Source organism: Pecten maximus, chromosome 1 (genome assembly GCF_902652985.1).
Source record: "Pecten maximus chromosome 1, xPecMax1.1, whole genome shotgun sequence".
In the NCBI taxonomy this organism is placed as follows: domain Eukaryota; kingdom Metazoa; phylum Mollusca; class Bivalvia; order Pectinida; family Pectinidae; genus Pecten; species Pecten maximus.
Window position 1 is genome coordinate 32431325 of NC_047015.1, and position 18775 is coordinate 32450099.

The 18775-nt window shown below is 36.2% G+C and overlaps 1 protein-coding gene across 5 annotated transcripts in view; it reads right to left on the reverse strand.

Annotated features, from left to right (window-relative positions):
- Positions 1 to 18775, reverse strand: part of LOC117330640 (chondroitin sulfate N-acetylgalactosaminyltransferase 1-like) — a 63605-nt gene that overhangs the window by 19080 nt on the left and 25750 nt on the right. Inside the window, exon 1 of one of the 5 annotated variants that reach the window (XM_033889104.1) lies at positions 1604 to 1846. The exons of 3 other annotated variants lie outside the window; for them this stretch is intronic. The gene's annotated coding sequence lies outside the window, so the exon portion shown is untranslated. Of the gene's footprint in view, positions 1 to 755; positions 869 to 1603; positions 1847 to 18775 lie in introns of those variants that run through there. One more of the 5 variants, XM_033889096.1, reaches the window with a different exon arrangement.

Consider the following 18775-nt stretch of genomic DNA (forward strand, 5'->3'; position numbering starts at 1 on the left):
CAAAATCAAAAGGGTAAAATTTAGGAAATAGTGTTTAATATTTGAAAAAAAATCCATTGCCAAAATAGTGTTTAAATACAAGTATGAAAACTATACAAAAACAAGAGGCCCATTGGCCTTACAGCCCCCTGAGTTTTGATATATTTTAGCAGATTTGATTCCTGTTACCTTGAATCTGAGGAGGTCAATGTGGTTCAATGCAGCATACTAAAGGCCCAATATGAGATCTCTGGGCATCTTTCTTAATGAGAAGAAATCATTGAAAGATTTTAGTATATTTAACCCTGTGGCATTGAATGAAGGTCAAGGTCATTCATTTGAACAGTCTTGATAGCCCTTCACCTCAGCGTGCTATATGCCCAATATCAGTTCTCTGGGCCTCTTGCTTAATGAGAATTTTATTTTCAAAAGGTTTTATAATATCTGACCACTGTGACCTTGAATGAAGGTCAAGGTCATTTATTTGAACAATCTTGATAGCCCTTCACTTTAGCATGCCATATTGCCAATATCAGGTCTCTAGGCCTCTTGGTTATGTAGGAGAAGTTGAAAATGTAAATTGTAAATGGACGATGGATGATGGGCAAAAGGCAATTAGAATTAGAAAAATCATATCAGTATTGCCTTTTTAATTTAAGTGACAGCCATGATTTTGAAGGCTTATCAGACAAGATATTTGATCCCTGCAGGTTATTAATAGGGGACATGAGCTGATGCTTCTAATCAGTTGATCATAGAAAATATTTCTTACTTACTCAAAAGCCTAGACCCAAACACCTCTCCATGCAGTTTCTCCGTGTATATACCAGGTACCTAGCTTGGTTGCTGTGCATTAAATACCCCCTCTGTGTTCAGCCTGCTGGCCACAGTGTTGGGTGACCTGATATTTAGTGACACTATCTAGGCAAGTGCCAAAGTACTCTGTTTATTCCCTGTCATAATTGGCCACCATGACATAAATTGTATACTGACCACTCAGAGCTGTAGTCTGGACTCTTAATGACCTTTAAATCCACAGCCTGACCACTGAGTCGATTTCTGGTCCTTTACATCCTACATTTACAGAACAATTTTTACAACCCAAACCATATATATATTAAGTTTGAATAGTTCAAATACATTCACCTCGTAACTCCTGCTAAGAAATTCTAGCTGAAAACTCAATAAGAACATTTTCATGATATGTCCTGACAAGTAAAAACAGACAGAGTTTTCTGATGACATCAATAAAATAGTACAACATCACTTGTTTCTGTGCATTGAGAGAACACCATGATCTGGTACTTATGTACCCACAGCATGCATGACTCCAGTGATTCCAGGCTTATAGCACACTTCATGTAATATATTTTGATCAACATTCATTAATGCATTTTTATGATTTGGGGGTTCCCCATTATCAATTAATCATTAATTGATGAAACTGCAAACTAGTGACAAATAAAGATCTCCAAAGAATACAAATGTGAGACAGAACAATTTAAAAATTCTTTCAAAATCAAGTAAAAAAACGAAATGTATGCGAGATAGACTGATGCTGTACCAGTTGCATGCTTCCAGACACTTTGTGCCATGTGTAATATCTTCAATGCTGTACCCATACCTTGCCTTTGATTCTGTGATCATACTTCTTGCTTTGCTCTGTCTACACTAAACACTGCACCAATTCCACTTGTTTTGCCCTTAATTACCCTCATCATCCAATACTTTGCTCCATGAACTACCCTTGTTGCTGTACCTGTCCCCAAAAGTGAACCATGTTTGTAGATGTTGATCATCAATGTATATTTTCATGTGTCTGGAGAAAGTACACAACTTTCAGTAAAGCCAATCACAGCTCACTTTCTCCACCATCCCTGCCAACTGTCCAGGATGCCAATAACCCATGTCAACAGGGTGATAAGCTAACATCCATGTGTGTGCCCACTCATTGTTTTCACATCACCAAGGATCTGCCATGGAATCTGCTAGAACTCCTGATTTACACTGATGTTGATGCATGCATTATCACAGAATCTTGTCAGGAAAATGTATGTTTGTGTGATTTGTAATTGGAGATGGAATGGGTTTAACTTGTAAATGAGATAGCAGATAGACAAATAGGACTGTTAGAGATGCAGAGTGTCTGGTAGACTGGCCCCCTGTCTTTAGAATATCAACATTATAAATGAAATTGAGCTTCATGATTTTAGTTTCAAGGACATGTCTGATTCTAAGGGGAGATAATCTAACATTAGAATTTAGTGTTGCAATTTTTACCGGTAACAAAAAGATAAGGGCTGGTGGCCAGTCTAAGAGTCTGGACAAGAACTACAGCAATAACCACTACCAACATAAGATACATTAAGAAGGAGATTCCGGTAAGACTAATTGATAAAGATAAATACACCTTAATAGGAGGAATTCAGTCGAAGTGAAGTATTTTAATACATTATTTTACAAAGGCTTAATGCAATTTTGGCACATTTAGTAAAAAAAGAAAGAAAATTTATTGGCTGATAAATTATGTGCTATAGATCCATTTGTCTCTATCTCTGCCCAACATTCATATGGAAACCCTGAGATAACTTAACCTGAAGACATTCTGATAAAGACTTATCAATGATTGCTCTAAAATTCTACAATTTGAATCTGTAATATCAACAAGAGATCCCAGAGGGATCTTGGCGCCCACCATTGAATGATCTTCATAGGTTCCATGTCAGATTGATCTTTTCTCTACTTTTCCCTTCATTTTACTAATCTGTGCAAATTGAGACATCCCTCCAGTACTTTTTAAACAAGGGAATCCTAGCTATATAAGAAATTTGAGATTTAACGATAATGGCTGTTTGTTTGCCAGGTTGTTTTCAGGACAGACTGGTCCAAAAATGCAATACCAGGGACCAAGGGGAACCTACTTATGAAATTTGAGAAAGATCCATTCAGTACTTTGAGAAATAGAGATAACAAACTTCAATTGTCAAAATCCAAGATGGCGGTCTGTTGGCCATATTGTTTTCCAATTGATCTCAAAATGCAATAAGCATAACAAGGCACCAAGGGGAACCTCCATATGAAATTTGAGAAAGATCCCTTCAGTACTTTCTCAGAAATAGCGATAACAACCTTCAATTGTCAAAATCCAAGATGGCTGCCTGTCGGCCATGTTGTTTTCCGATTGGTCTCAAAATGCAATATGCCTAACTAGGCACCAAGGGGAGCCTACATATGAAATTTGAGAAAGATCCCTTCAGTACTTTCTCAGAAATAGCGATAACAAACTTCAATTGTCAAAATCCAAGATGGCTGCCTGTCGGCGATGTTGTTTTCCGATTGGTCTCAAAATGCAATATGCATAACTAGGCATCAAGGGGAACCCACATATGAAATTTGAGAAAGATCCCTTCAGTACTTTCTGAGGATTAGCGATAACAAGAATTGTTTACGGATGGACGGACGGACGGAGGGACGGACCACGGACCACGGACGCAGGGCGATTTGAATAGCCCACCATCTGATGATGGTGGGCTAATAAAATATCACTGATCGCATTAAACTATTTCATTAGGCCGAGAAGACACATTAAGGTGAATATCCTAAACTTACAAATCCTCCAAAAATATTGCACAACACATGTAAAAAGATTCAAACGAATCAGATAATAGCTTAAGCCCTCCAGCATGGAGTTAAATCTTTTCCTGAATTTTATGAAGAACCAACATCATTGAGTGATCTGGACACTGGGTAAAAACATGGAAGATACTCTGGTAGATGTGTAACATGACAATTCCAGCCCTTTACTATCATGAATTATAAGTTATGTAATATATCTGTTTATACCAGCAGCATGCGATAACATTACACTGACATTTAGTAAATGGATTGGTATTACATGATGTCAAGGGATTCAGCACTCTTTAATGGGAAGACAGGGTTTATGTTGTGCTGACACATATTATTATCAACATAAACAAAGCTGTATGATAAGTGTTAACTGATATACTTTGGATACAGTAACATGATTATCGAGCCAAAAAAAATTAATTGTAACTCCCCTAAACTTTTTCTGAACATTTCAAGAAGCACTGTTAAAGCCATAACTACCCTTCTTTATAACCTTTATAGAAAACATCTTTAAAAATCCTAATAATTACAAACATGTAATACTAGGGCACACTAGGAAATACATTGACAACTATATATATCAGATATCTCTAAGGTATGGTTACATTCAAATGTGGAGTCAAATTATCAATTATCACGTCTTCAGACTTCCTACTGTAAAGGCGGGTCATAAGAACAAAGATCTGATATATATTGTTCATTAAGTGATATTTTCTATCTGATGGTGTGATCTTTCCTTTTACCCAAACACACCTACCATCTATGTTGTTATCTAGTAACCAAGATCTCCCTATCCGTATCTATGTCCATCAAGATAGTAAGGGTGTTGTGTACTGTAAAATTCCAACAATTCTACCCCAATCCCATACAGATATTTCTCAGTCATCTCTCAGTCAATGATTGAGAATTGAGGTATAACGTTCACACTAATGTCAACATGTATACATTTAAACCTGTAATGATCACTACATGTGGTGTACAGTGACCCAGCTATGACCTGTTACATCTCCATGTGAACATTATGAGTCCTGCACAAGAACACAGTGATCACCCTATGACTTGCATGTGAACATTGTAATATTTGACCTCTACTTGCATGTGAACATTGTAATATTTGACCTATAATTGCATGTGAACATTATAATATTTGACCTCTACTTGCATGCATACAGTGACCCTGTCAGTAAATCAGTGACCTACTAATCTACATGTGTAAACTGTGACACAGTGACCTCTGAATGTGTTTATTGTAACCCCTGATGCACTGTGACCTTGTGTGCATTGTGACGTTTGTGACCTTTCTGACCCCCTTCTACATAAAGTTCTGGGCTATACTTGATAATATTGTGATAATGTCACCTTAATAGATTTTCTCTCTACATTATAACAATAACATTCACCATTTAGTCTCTTCAATCTTATAATTGTGTTACAAAAATATAAGAAGACTTATGTCCAACCCATCTAATAATTATTGGCAGTTGTGAGGGAGTCCTCAAATCATCCAGATCTCATTTTTTATATCATTATTTTTACAATTTTCTTATTTGAAAACGCCCATCTTTAGATTATTTTCAGAGACAACTAGTCAACCTGAATATACACATTTGTTTGAGAACTTATCTTCAATATGAAAAAGACTGTTTGACTTTTATTACAAAATATCTGACACTGATGGTTCAACAAAGCCTACAGTCAGGATTTTCTACAGGTGCTTGATATCCAGCTTGTCTATATAAGCCTGTAAATACAGTGTTAGGAGCGTACAGTTTCTACACAATTGAAAGTTTATGTGAAATCCTGAAAACCAGACAACATTATAGGTGGCAGGCTTTTGTGTAATACCTCCCATAAGAAAAATGTTCTAACTCGTAAATGTCAACAAAAGTTAAAGAGACACACACAAATCTGGTTCGTAAGGCTCCGAAAGAGGAAGCATTTGATTGGCTGATCACACATGGTAACCTTGACCTTTGCCCTTTGAAAACCTCAGAGCTACATTTCCCACAACTCTTCTGAAAAACATGCAGAAATTGCAGGTTTTTCATGCATTTCCTTTTGTTTATGTATCTCAAACGGATGTGTATATGCCAAGGTATATCTTGCAAGCGATCTGAACTGCTCAGGGGTATGGAAACCCTTCAACGAAGCCAATGTTTTGCCATGCTGCTGGTGCATTTCAAATTAGAAATATAATCATTGGAAAATTTCAAGTACATATCTAATCAAAGCAGGATCAGACAGAAATGTCTAGCTTTAAATACTCTGCCCTTGCATCAATCATGTAGAACCCCCTCTCTGTCTGAAATACAGGATGTAAATTAAAACTGTACAGACAATCAACCCATGTTTCCCAGTACACTATCTAATGAAAAGTATTCTTTCCTGTTGATGGTGATGAAAAAACTTAAAACTGAATATATCAAAATACAAAAATCAAAATGAATTTAAAATGATAGTTATCTTTTGTGTTAAAACTTTACAGCATTCATATATAATATGAGTTGTGTCTCTCTCATGTATATGGTATATTAAATTTGCAAGAACAGTTGGTATGTAAAAACATAACTGGAAAGTCAAGAACAACTCTTTCTCACACACATTTCTACATTGTGATGTCCCTAATGCCAGTAAAGAAACATTTGTCTACATCAATTGTGTACCTTTACACAATACAAGAGGTTCATGGGCCTTAACTTTCACCTGAGTTTAAAAATATTTTTGGCCCCAACCTTCAGCCCATGGGGTCAGTCAGGGCCAACATGTACATATCATGAAACTCACCCAAACCTTGTAACCAAGTTAGGATGAATTCCAATCGAACATAGACAACTGTATAGTAAATTTTACCCCTTCTCCCGAGGCAAATGCGAGACCCTAGGGTCATGAAATTCACAATTTTGGTAAAGCCAGACTCTTCTATCTATGAAAAGTATTATATTCTACCTTTTTTGGGTTGTGAGAAGAAGAAGATTTTTGAGGGTTCAGACAATTTGACCCATTTTGCCCCCACCCCTCAGTCCCTTGAGTGTTCGTAACCATATAGTTCACAACTTTGGTTGACCTTTCTGCAATATATTTCTGCAAAATTTCACTGAAATTGGTTCCGGTGTCATATAAGATAAGTATCCCCCATAGGATTTGTATCCGGATACTAAAACTGGCCATAGGATTTGTATCCCCCCCATAGGAAAAGTATCCCCCCTATTCATATGAAACCTTATCTGTATATGTGTGTTCAATACAATGAATTTATATACTAGAAAGTATTAATGAACTCTTTTTTTGATAATTAGAGGATTAAAGGAGTTTTTAAGGTATTGGGAGAATGGACTGCAGGGGTGTATGTTTATACACAGACTTATCTATTTAATCATGACATGTCAATTCAAGTGACAGCAAATATGATATATACAGTTTGCAGTGGTTCCCTGTTCACTTTTATATATGTATTCCTCTCTGCATACCTGGTGACTCTTACACTTAGGTGTATAAATGATTGTCATCAAAGACAATTAGGGAGGGGGTGGTGAGCAGTCATGCATGGGGTCAGGGTGTGATGTACACACAATCAGCAGGATGGCCATGGACTTGACAGGTGTGAATTTAATGTGGATGATGTGTGTTGTGACAAGCATTAATTAAAAAAGTCTTAAACTTATAAATATTAGGATTTGGTTTGGTTTAAAGAAAATACCTCATAAAGTTTTAGGCTTATTTTTTTTATTTAAACATTTATTACTATTATAATATTGTCCATATTTCTGTAGTATTAATTATTATTATATATAATCTATAAATATAAGTTATTACCTAGTATTGTGTGATATAAATGAATATTTAATAATAGCTTTGATTTATTAAAGGTTATATATATACATACCATTTTTTCCAATTTCCAGAAAGACATGGATTTTTACATCAATAATTAAAAAAAAAAAAAATTAAGTTTTTGCTGGTTCGTTTAAATATGGTTTTCTCCATTTACAACTTGACAAGATCAATTGGATACATACAATATTAACAAAACAAAAATAATCTATCTTTTAACATAACTTTCTTTAACATAAATATGCTGATTTCTATAGCCATAGGATTTGTATCCCCCCCTATACTTTTTCATTCCAGTTGATTTCTATAGCCGTAGGATTTGTATCCCCCCTACTTTATGTCATTTAATCTGATTTCTATAGCTGTAGGAATTGTATCCCCCCTACTTTATGTCATTTAAGCTGATTTCTATAGCCGTAGGAATTGTATCCCCCCTACTTTATGTCATTTAATCTGATTTCTATAGCCGTAGGAATTGTATCCCCCATACTTTGTGTCAGTTAAGCTTATTTCTATAGCCGTAGGATTTGTATCCCCCCTACTTTATGTCATTTAATCTGATTTCTATAGCCATAGGATTTGTGTCATCCCCTACTTTATGTTAGACAAGAGGCCCAATGGGCCTAAACGGTCACCTGATGACAATGATATTACCATCGAGCTGTCATCCCATGCTAAAAAATTTGAACAAAGTTAGAATGAATTCCAATAGAAAAGAATGAATTCCAATAGAAATCAAACAAATGAAAGTCAAAATTGTGATTTCCTGATACAAGAGGCCCAATGGGCCTGTATCACTGACCTGGCTCTACAGCAAGTTTGCAGTTGATTGAGGTCATTTCTACATGCAGATACTATGCTGATAACCAATTTATTAAAATATCAGAGTAAAGTAGGTTTATTCATTTCAATAAATTTCTAGTCATTCATTCTAGCATACTATTGGCCTAATATCGGGTCTTGGTGACTCTTGGCTATAGCAAGATTTACAAATATTTCACCCCTGTGACCTTGAATGTAGGTCAATGTCATGCGTTTGAACAAACTTTGGTAGCCCTTCACCCCAGCATGCTACAGACAGGCCCAACCTCAAGTACCTGAGCCTCTTGGTGTTTGAGAAGAAGTTTTTGAAGATAATAGCCTATTTGACCCATCTGAAAGTCAATGTAATTAAGTTGAATAAACTTGGTAGCTCTTCACCCCAGCATGCCACAGGCCCAATATCAAGTCCCTGGGCCTCTTGGTTATTGAGAAGAAGTTGTTTGAAGATTATAGCCTATTTGACCCATGTGACCTTGAATGGAACTGTTTATTAGAGGCTAACTAAGATAACCCAGTAATATAGTGACCAGTTGCCATAGCAGCCATAATTTTGAGGAAATGAAAGTGGCATGCACATCTACACATGGTCTTCTATATTTGTGTGAAGTTTCATTGGAATCGGCCCATCGGTTTAGGAGGAGTTGTCCGGACAACATGTGTCGACAGACAGACGGACGGACGGACAACCTGATTCCAGTATACCCCCCTAACTTCGTTGCGGGGGTGTAATGAAACATGGTCTAACAGTAACAGGTGGGGTGGGCATACTCATCTTTTATCAAAGTAACAAGATAGGTACAAACATGGTCTAACAGTAACGGTTGGGCATACTTATTTTCTATCAAAGTAACAAGATAGGTACAAACAAGGTCTAACACTAACGGGTGGGTAAACTCATGTTCTATCAAAGTAACAAGATAGCTAGTTTACCTGTTTTGATAGTATTAGTATAACAAAAGGCAATATAGATAACATTATAGATAAAGATAACAAAATGTTATTTTTTGCACAACAAAAGATGTGACCCTTAGGTGGTTTCAGTATAGAATTATACATAGAATATTAGCAATATGAGTACTGTAAATCACTTACATTTCGCGTGGGATTTATTTTCGCGTTAATTCGTGAGGAGAGTCAAACGCGAATTCAAATCCCTCGCGAATATTTATATAAGAATGACAAGAATAAGTGGCCTCCATTTTTAATCTACCAGTCTTTAGTTGGTGAACAGACATCGCCATTAAAGTATATATCTAGAGTGTATTTTTATATAAACACCAAAATTTCACACACAAAAAACCTGCTGAACACTAATATTGTAGTTGAACTCCGACTACAATACCTTCTAGACGACGATTTAGTTCATTTAAGCGCAGAAGGTCCCGTCCCGAAGATCCCGGATGGTCACCCGGAAGACGTCGTACTTTATTACCCGCGCTGTTGTTTATGTAAGCTTACATACATGTATGTCGTACTTCACATCACTTGATTCTACATGTTTGTTCACTGTTTCTGTAATTGGGACTGGCAAATTATCTTTGGTTACTATTTTTAGCTTATGGCATGGCGCGGCGTCCGTCGTCCGTCCGTCAACTTTTCCTTTAAATCGCTACTAGTCCTAAACTACTCGGTGGATTTTGACCAAATTTGGTCAGAAGCATCCTTGGGTGAAGGGGAACCAATTTTGTATAAACGTTGGGTCTGGCCCCCCAGGGGCCTTAGGGGTGGGGCCCAATAGGGGAAATATAGCAAATTCTTTAAAATCCTTCTTCTTCTGCAGGAATAAAGGGATTTGATCCATGTTTGGTCTGAAGCATCCTTGGGTGAAGGGGAACCAATTTTGTATAAACGGTTGGTCTGGCCCGCCAGGGGTCTGAGGTGCGGGGCCCAATAGGGGAAATAGAGATTAGTCTTTAAATTGCTACTATTCATAAAATTTTTAATGGATTTTAACCAGATTCTGTCAGGAACATCCTTGGGGGAAGGGGAACAGAGTTTGTATAAATTTTTACTATGAACCCCCAGGGAAAATAGGGGTTTATCCTTTAAATCGCTATTTATCATAAAGTTATGAATGGATTTGAACCAAATTTGGTCCGGAATATCCTTGGGGGAAGGGGGGAAGAGAGTTTATATAAATATTGACTCTGACCCCTAAGGGGCTTGAAGGGTGGGGCCAAATAGGGGAAATAGAGATCTGTCTTTATATCGCTACTAGTCATTAAGTTTTTAATGGATTTGAACCCAATTTGGTCAGAAACATCCTTGGTGAAAGGAGAACAGATTTGGCATAAATGGTTACTGTAACCCATCATCCCATAACTATGTATAGCATCGCTGGACATTAAGGGATATACACAATTCTTATGTAAAAATAGGCCCAAGGGTCTTTCCCCACCCTAAGGGAATTAGTCTCTTTAAACACAATTATGTTGTAAAAATAATCTGTAGGGTCTTTCAGTCCCTTAGAGAGTATGTGTATTAACAAATTGAACATGAACATTATTTTGACGTTTGGTCAAATCCAACCAGGTGAGGGATACAAGCCCCATGGGCCTCTTGTTTAAATTGGAGATCTGTGGCGTGGTCATGTCGGTTAAATAATGCAGAAAAACTATATATGAACGGGCATGACACTTGTATATAGCCTTAGAGGCGTATACAGGTACGGTACATACAATTCAGTATAGACAGACATCGATATCACATGACTTTTCTTGTACCGTCACATGACTCTCATAAACAAAATGGCTACCAACATGGAAATATCGCCAACCTGTTACGTCATTCGTAAATTTAAAGTCATTTTGAGGTCAGAATTCGCAAAATTATATATCCGCGAAATTATATATCCACAAAGTATATAAGTCGGATGATGTGAGTTCGTGAAATTTAGTACTCGCGAAATATACCTAAGTGATTTACAGTATACCGCCGCAATACTGTTAGACCATGCTCGTGCCTATCTTGTTACTTACATAATGTTGGGGGGATACAAATCCTATGGCTATAGAAATAAGCTTAACTGACATAAAGTAGGGGGGATACAAATCCTACGGCTATAGAAATCAACTTAAATGACATAAAGTAGGGGGGATACAAATCCTATGGCTATAGAAATCAACTTAAATGACATAAAGTAGGGGGGATACAATTCCTATGGCTATAGAAATCAGCTTAAATGACATAAAGTAGGGGGGATACAATTCCTACAGCTATAGAAATCAACTTAAATGACATAAAGTAGGGGGGATACAATTCCTATGGCTATAGAAATCAGCTTATAACTGACATAAAGGAGGGGGGATACAAATCCTATGGCTATAAAAATCAGCCTAAATGACATAAAGTAGGGGGGATACAATTCCTATGGCTATAAAAATCAGCCAAAATGACAAAGTAGGGGGGATACAAATCCTACAGCTATAGAAATCAGCCTAAATGACATAAAGTAGGGGGGGATACAATTCCTATGGCTATAGAAATCAACTTAAATGACAAAGTAGGGGGGACACAATTCCTATGGCTATAAAAATCAGCCAAAATGACAAAGTAGGGGGGATACAAATCCTACAGCTATAGAAATCAGTTTAACTGACATAAAGTAGGGGGGATACAATTCCTATGGCTATAGAAATCAGCTTAACAGACATAAAGTAGGGGGGATACAAATCCTATGGCTATAGAAATCAGCCTAAATGACATATAGTAGGGGGGGATACAATTCCTATGGCTATAGAAATAAGCTTAACTGACATAAAGTATGGGGGATACAATTCCTACAGCTATAGAAATAAGCTTAACTGACATAAAGTAGGGGGGATACAATTCCTACAGCTATAGAAATAAGCTTAACTGACATAAAGTAGGGGGGATACAAATCCTATGGCTATAGAAATCAACTTAAATGACATAAAGTAGGGGGGATACAATTCCTACAGCTATAGAAATCAGCTTAAATGACATAAAGTAGGGGGGATACAATTCCTATGGCTATAGAAATCAGCTTAAATGACAAAGTAGGGGGGATACAATTCCTACAGCTATAGAAATCAGCTTAAATGACATAAAGTTGGGGGAATACAATTCCTATGGCTATAGAAATCAGTTTAACTGACATAAAGTTGGGGTGATACAAATCCTTATAAAATATTGATTAGGTTGAATATTAACTGTATGTATTCAGACACACTTATTCATTCACATACATGTTTATAAAATCTTTGTTCTAACTGATGATTGTCTGATTGAAAACAATAAATTATTCCAGTTGAAGAAGACAGAAATCAGTTGTTAATGCAGTTTTTGATGATTTCTGTTCCTATCACCGACTTTTCAAGTATTTTTTTCTAGATAAATTCAACAGTCAGCACAATTTAACAAATAAAGTGTGCAATGTATGTTTAACTTTGATTCATTATTACATATGATGAAATTGTTGAGTATGATCCTAACGAACGAAGTAATACTTAAAGAAAAAGAAAAACTTGATAACACGTCTTTATCACTATTTCATTGCATCTATATGCAATTCTTCAGACCATGAACATTTTTAACAGTTTTGGAGAGAACATATATTTGTGTCATTTGAAAATGTCCTAAATACATAATAACAAGTCAATTCTTTAATTCACTAGAAATGAAACTCAAAATTTAAAGTAATGATCACTTTAGTGATTTAAAATCACACATCTTTATACAGCACATAGATCATGATTCATTTCCTCTTTTCAGTGGGACCCAGAAGAAAATCTGTGATTTGGTTGATGAATTCAAAGTTCATGTTGGTTGTTTCAGGTTCTTTTTAAGAATGACTTAATGATATATTCTTTTACCCCACTGCAACATCTTCATAGGTGAACAGGTGATAGGTAATAATGATTAAAACAACACTGTGTCAACTATGACAGATATTCCCTGGGGCCATCTAACAGGTTTACCTTTCCCCAGGTGACACAGGGCAGACTTTATATTAAGTTTTAATTATTACTGCTTCAGTGACTATATCAGGGTTGATCAACAATTCAAATGATTTTTAACAGTTTGAAATAATTTATCAATTTTATTGAATAGTTAAAGAGAAAAAAAAAATGAAATTATATGATAATACTTTATTTTCCAACCTTTTAAAGCAGTTAAACGGTCAAAAAAACATTTTCAAAATTCTTACATTATTACTTTATGATAAATTTTAGGGGGGGATACAATTCCTATGGGGGGGATACTTATCCTATGGCCATTTATTGTATCCGGATACTTATCCTATGGCCAAATATTGTACCCGGATACTAATCCTATGGCCTGTTTTAGTATCCGGGTACTTATCCTATGGGGGATACAAATCCCACATGACACCGGGGTTACAGACATTATGCATGACATGCAACGATGGATAAAAGGCAATTAGAATGGGTCATTTGAGACTTAGTCTCAGGTGACCTAAAAAATTATGTAAATAATTTCCAAATTTATCTATTATGACTAAACACAGTTTAAGAGACACATTTTAAGCTAAGAAAACTTTTCACAACAACCTAGTAAATCTAAGAGCATCTCATTTAACAATATCAGTCTTTAGGAATGCATTAGTCCTCAGATATTTAGCAAACCATATAAATGTTGTGTGTGAAATCCCTATCAGTTTCCATTATAGACATAGCATGTGGCTTACATTAGGACAAAAGTCTGCTGTTCCAGGGTAAAAAACATTAGCCATCTGACATGATACAGATTGAACTTGTGACCTCTACACATAACCAGGGTAACAGGAAGCTCGAACAGTGGTCAAGTGAGCCCCTTGATAGCTCTCCTTCCAGACATATATTAAATTTGACCAGTAATTGCCACTAAGAGAGACAAGTTTAACCCATTGACTGAATACCAGCAGTATATTTTTTGTTCACAATTCCCCAGCTGCATCACAATACTCATTTATCTCCCTTTATACTGTAACTCTAGAAAACAGACATATACAAAGAATAAAAAATTACTACATTCAAGGTTTTCAGACAGTGCCAGTCTTGAGTGGGCTAGCCTTTTTCTAGATATGTGTACCTCATTAAACATGACTGGTCAAATCGATCTATCAATGTTATAAATATGTTGTTTATGTTATCTATTGATGCTATAAATATGTGCTAGTTATCTCCGGATGAACAACTAGTGTCATTCCTGGAAGTAGCTGGTGCCTACCTCACTGAAAGAGTATGTTGACTTTGTTCAATCATCCTATAATAGGTGACAATCCAACCACACACCTTGGAACTTCACCTTATCAGGCTGCATTTATGTCTCATACTCAAACGAGGTATCACACATCTTGGGTATAACTTCCTCATGGTGGACAAGTAGTAATGCCATAAAGAGGACCAATGATGGAGAGAATACCTGGTGATATAAATGTCAATTAAAGAGATCTAACCATTGTAATCTTTCACTGTATACAGAGATACACTACAAGACAGTAACTCATCAATCACCTAAATCACTGATTTACTTAACTGTCATAATTGGGAACAGCCAAGTTTTACCCCATTAAACTCCAATTTGTCTCAATCTAATACACTTTCCACATCCAACAGGTCTCCATGCCATTGCCAACACACTAAACACCAACAATTACAGGCAGCTAAAACTACAAAGGAAACATGAGATAAGGGATCTTCACTTAGAGAGTGTCAATTAGAAGGAGCAGTAGACTTCTGATCAAAGTGCTCCACCTCACCACTGCAGCCAAGCCTCAGTGATGGAGAAACATGTGAAATTCTGCCAAATGTTTGCATGTTGGATGTAGTAATTTAAGAGTGCACATCTAACATGAATTTATCCTTTGGTTCACCAATGATTCCAGGCTACATTGGTACCTGTGTACCAACAAGTCTACTATCATTGATTAGTTGTCCATGAATTTCACAGGTAATATAAATGTAAGTATATATATATATATCCTTCATACAAAATGCCTTATATAACAGTTACCGGGTATACAATTAAATGTTTATTGGAATGTTTCGGGAGAAAAAGAGGTGATTGTTGGCACAGTGGTTATAATTAGTGTGCTCATCTTCAATTTCCTCTCACACTGAGCCCCTTTGACCTCTTAAGATATATCATCGAAGGTAGGAAGATAGATCGACTCACAGAAGATAACTCCCATACAAGGTAGATAACTCCCGTACAAGGTAGATAACACCCATACAAGGTAGATAACTCAAATACAAGGTAGATAACTCCCATACAAGGTAGGTAACTCAAATACAAGGTAGACAACACACATACAAGGTAGGTAACTCCTATACAGGTAGGTAACTCTCATACATGGTAGATAACTCCAGTACAAGGTAGATAACACCCATACAAGGAAGATAACTCAAAGCAAGATAGATAACACACATACAAGATAGATAACTCCAATACAAGGTAGGCAACTCCCATACAAGGTAGGTAACTCCTATACAAGGTAGGTAACTCTCATACATGGTAGGTAACTCCCATACAAGGTAGGTAACTCCCATACAAGGTAGGTAACTCCTATACAAGGTAGGAAACTCTCATACATGATAGGTAACTCCCATACAAGGTAGGTAACTCCTATACAAGGTAGATAACTCCCATACAAGGTAGATAACTCCCATACAAGGTCGGTAACTCCCATACAAGGTAGGTAACTCCTATACAAGGTAGGAAACTCTCATACATGATAGGTAACTCCCATACAAGGTCGGTAACTCCCATACAAGGTAGATAACACCCATACAAGGTAGGTAACTCCTATACAAGGTAGGTAACTCTCATACATGGTAGGTAACTCCCATACAAGGTAGTTTACTCCCATACAAGGTAGGTAACTCCCATACAAGGTAAATAACTCCCATACAAGGTAGATAACTCCCATACAAGGTAGATAACTCCCATACAAGGTAGCTAGATAACTCCCATACAAGGTAGACAACACACATATAAGGTAGATAACTCTCATACAAGGTAGATAACTCCCATACAAGGTAGATAACTCCCATACAAGGTAGATAACACCCATACAAGGTAGGTAACTCAAATACAAGGTAGGTAACTGCCATATAAGGTAGGTAACTCAAATACAAGGTAGACAACACACATATAAGGTAGATAACTCACATACAAGGTAGATAACTCCCATACAAGGTAGGTAACTCCCATACAAGGTAGATAACTCCCATACAAGGTAGACAACACATATATAAGGTAGATAACACATATATAAGGTAGATAACTAACATACAAGGTCGTTAACTCCCATACAAGGTAGGTAACTCCTATACAAGGTAGGTAACTCTCATACATGGTAGGTAACTCCCATACAAGGTAGATAACTCAAAACAAGTAAGGTTTACAGGACAAATACCTGGTGTTGATAGGTTAATAATGTGTGCAAATTAATGTCAAGGATAATGCAAGTTTACAGATACAAACATGTATTTCCTTCTAAACTTATATAACATATTCTTCTTTTGTTAATTGTGTATGATATCCATTAATTTGCAACCAATAACCTCTAAATCCTGGAACAATTTTTAATTTTTGTTTGATTGTTGTATAAGCGTTAAAACATTGCTATGGTTGACTTCCTGCCAATTGGCCCTTAAATGAGGTGTCATACCACTAATGGCTCCTAATATTGGAAACAGTTATGTTGGAATCAATCAATCTCATTATTACAATTTTATTCAATGTCGGGTAAGTTCACATCACATTTGTCACAGAAATATGCAGATTACATGTATCAAACATATATTTATCAGTAAGATGTTGACTGGATTAAATAAACTTGGACCCTCCAGGAGGAGGCCATTGTGATTCCACGGATTTATCACAGTAATTATCTAGGGGATTACAGCTAAGCTTTTCTGTTGCCCAGATATCGCAGCAAAACAGAAGTGGTCCAATCACCTATGTTATTCTCCCACTCCATAATGGCTTAAAATTCAACACAAGATATTTTGCCACAATCAAAACAAGAAATATAATCTCATGGATTGACCACATAACCCCATAATCTTGCTAGATGCATGTTTGTAATGCATAATTGGAAATGTCAATCTTATGGTAGATACAAAGTGTGTCCTACATTCAGGAATGTACCAGCCGTGTGAGTTCAAAAAACCCAGGTAGGGAGCGTTTCCACTGTCAGAAGGAGCTACACATGAACTCTGGTAGTTATTTGTTAATAAACATTGGTGTATGTATCTCCTGTCCAAGTTTCTGTTACTCTAAAACCTCAGATTTGTAGTTATTTTCTGATAACATGAATCTCTGTCACCCTGACATATCAGGCTTGTGGTAATTTCTGATGCCCTGAATTTCTGGCACTCTGACATCTCTGGCTATTTTCTGATGTCCTGAATCTCTTTTCACCCTCACATCTAAGATTTAAGGTACATGGTTATTTTCTGATGCCCTGAATCTCTGTCAACCCAACATCTTGACAAATTCTTCTTTGTGCCTATAAATAATTTGGAGTTATCTGCAAACATGCTTATTTTGACTTCACCATTTTCATTGTTTGAATATTTATACTCATTATGTTTTTTTCTTCTAATTTTATGTATGGAACAAGTAAAGGAATAACTTTTAACTTTTAACCACAAGTATAAATATACGGTAGGTGGGAAATCCAATGTCGAGTAAACAGTTTGGTATGGTTCTGTGTTACCTAGTAAATAGATACGATTGGGTCACAATGGTAAACAACATTTCCATTAAGGTCAAAAAAACATTTGACATTATATACCAATCTTTTAACCTTCAGAATAAATGAAGATTTCTCATACTTAATGGTAGAAAATGTTAATATATGGACAAAAATTTGTTTTTGTTATTATTTGACCGATTGCATTTCCATACTAAAGGGTAAAAGATTTGCCCTTTAGATCAAATCTTTTACCCTTCAGTATTACACGTGTTATTGTACACCTTGGCATGCCATTAGTACAGGCTAAAAGGAATGGTGTCATTGTAAAAAGCCCAATTTGCCACAAATCGTCCCAAATGGAATGAAGTTGTAGTGTACATATTCTTGCTGTTGAGCATTAATCATGGTACACTCTAAATCTACAGTGCAAACAAATACTCTCCAAATCCCTCCTCCAAACTCACACTCCCATTTAGATTAATCTTGAATCTGACACTATCCAAATCTCTCATACAAACAAAAACTTCACTTATATCCTGTCTCAAAAACATCTGACCGAGAAATAAGGTAAACAGTGTCGCAAATACTTCTGGGTATAAATGCTACTTTTTTATGCCATATGAATCTCCTTTCAAAAGAGTTCCAAATTCCAACACCAGAATACTTGAACTGCATTTGTAATGAACTTAAAACAATTTCAAACATATGATGTCCATTGATAATAATGTAATACATTGTAATTCCTAAATATAACAAAGGAGGGGAGATAACCCAAACAATGATCAAGTCTATAATGTGTATGGTAGTGTACAGACTTATGTTTTCACCGATTTAATGTGTTTGACT